This window comes from Octopus sinensis, linkage group LG16 (genome assembly GCF_006345805.1).
Source record: "Octopus sinensis linkage group LG16, ASM634580v1, whole genome shotgun sequence".
Taxonomy (NCBI): Eukaryota; Metazoa; Mollusca; class Cephalopoda; order Octopoda; family Octopodidae; genus Octopus; species Octopus sinensis.
Genome location: NC_043012.1, coordinates 1,350,189 through 1,352,630, shown reverse-complemented (window position 1 = coordinate 1,352,630; position 2,442 = coordinate 1,350,189).

The following is a 2,442-nucleotide window of genomic DNA, read 5'->3' as shown; positions in this document are numbered from 1 at the left end:
TTTCTCACCAGAGGTCAACTATTCAAATGGCTTCATAAAACACTCCTTTAACACTCCACCACCTCCCAACTCCCCCCACCCCCAGTCAAGTATCTTGTGTTGACCATTCACTATTTTCTTTCAGCTCTTCTTTCTCAACATTCTTTCACTCCCACATTGACTAACAAACCCTAACCCTACCCCCAAACACACCCAAATCCCATATACAGAATCACAAAGCCCCAAACCCCTCAGGTGTGCTTGACAAGAAATGCAAGAAGGTTCTGCAGAAAGTTAATAAGGATCTGTTTTTAAAAATCTCTCCATCCAAGTTAACAAAGAACTTACTAGATCTATGAACTAAAGTGTGAAATCTATATTACTAAAAAATTCCGGGTTCAGTCCCACTGTGTGGCATGTTGGGCAAGTGTCTTCTACTATAGCCTCGGGCCGACCAAAGCCTTGTGAGTGGATTTGGTAGACGGAAACTGAAAGAAGCCCATCGTATATATGTATATATATATATATATAGTGGTGTGTATGTTTGATAAGTCTAGTACCCAGGTAGGTTACAGCAAGATTTGAACGCCGAAAAATGACATTTTTACAAGTCCATACCACCACAATTCACAGCTTTGGAAAGGCGAAGTTGGCCTCTAGGATTTGAACTCAAAATGCTGTGTACTTAGAAAAAAATTGCAAAGCATTTTTTTCAATGCTCTACTGATTCTGATAATTTATTGCCTTTTTCTGGCAACGAAGCTTTCAGTCTTTGTTAAAAATCAATTCTTTTATTATAAAAAATATTAAGAAAAGAAAAAAAATGTAGTCTAAAATTTATACACATATACATATACACAGATATACATACACACATACATACATACATAAACTTATACCTGCATGTATCCAAGCATACATGCATACACACACATACATGCATACACCACATACATATTTGCATGCACATTATAAATATGCATATATATATACATACATATATATGCCAACGAACATACAATACCACACATATACGCATACATATATATATATATATATATATATATAATATATATCTATATATGTATAATATATATATATATATCTATATATATATAATATATATATATATTGTCCTTACTCTCCTTTTTTTTGCTTGTCTTGTTCCTTAGTTTGTGTCTATGTGTTTTCGTCTCTCTATGTGGTCGACGTCTTTTTGGTGTCCTGTACACATATATGCGTGTATATGTATACAATGTAGAGGTAGGTACGTACATATGTTTATATATATGCATATGTTCTATTTTATTAACATATATGTAAGTATATATATATATATATATATATATATATATATGTGTGTGTGTAAGTATATATATATATAGTTAAAATTTACAGATGACAAAAGATACTCACACACACACACACACACCACACACACACACACCACACACACCACACACACACACACACACACATACCTAATCAAAAGATTACAGCTACAAGCTGTCAAAACATTCAAGAAGTTAAGCATGTGATGAGATCCACAGATGCAATGACATCATGATGCCTGCACCCACTCACCCAACCCACATGCATGCATATCAATGATTTTAATCTTATTCTTTAATGCAAAACAATGCACGTGCACAGTACGCGTGCATATGTGCATACGTCCATATTTGCACGCCTGCTTAAATTCATATGCAGATGATGCAGTCTACTCAGTTGATGCTGTCTAAATTCCAACGAAAGAATCTTAGTTCCAGGCCCGAAACTGGCTCTCTTTTATATTCTTAATATAAAATAAAACTCAAAATACATGCATACATACATGCATGCATGCATGTAGCCATCCATCCAGCTAGCCAGGCAGCCAGGCAGCCATGTATGTGTCTCTGTCTGTCTGTCTGTCTCTCTGCCTCTGTCTCTGTCTCTCTGCCTCTGTCTCTCTCTCTCTCTCTCTCTCTCTCTCTCTCTCTCTCTCTCTATCTAACTCCATCTCCATCTCCATTACTCCATTACTTGTTTCAGACATTTGACTTTGGCCATGCTGGAGCACCACCTTTAGTCGAGAAAATCGACCCCAGGACTTATTCTTTGTAAGCCTAGTACTTATTCTATTGGTCCATTTTGCCGAACCGCTAAGTTACGGGGACGTAAACACACCAGCATCGGTTGTCAAGCGATGTTGGGGGGACAAACAGACACACAAACATATACACACACATATACATACATATATATATATATATATGTACAACGGGCTTCTTTCAGTTTCCGTCTACCAAATCCATTCACAAGGCTTTGGTCGACCCGAGGCTATAGTAGAATACACTTGCCCAAGGAGCCACGCAGTGGGACTGAACCCGGAACCATGTGGTTCGTAAGGAAGCTACTTACCACACAGCCACTCCTACGTCTAACATCATGGTATATGGAGTGATAGCTAGTGATGAGGAA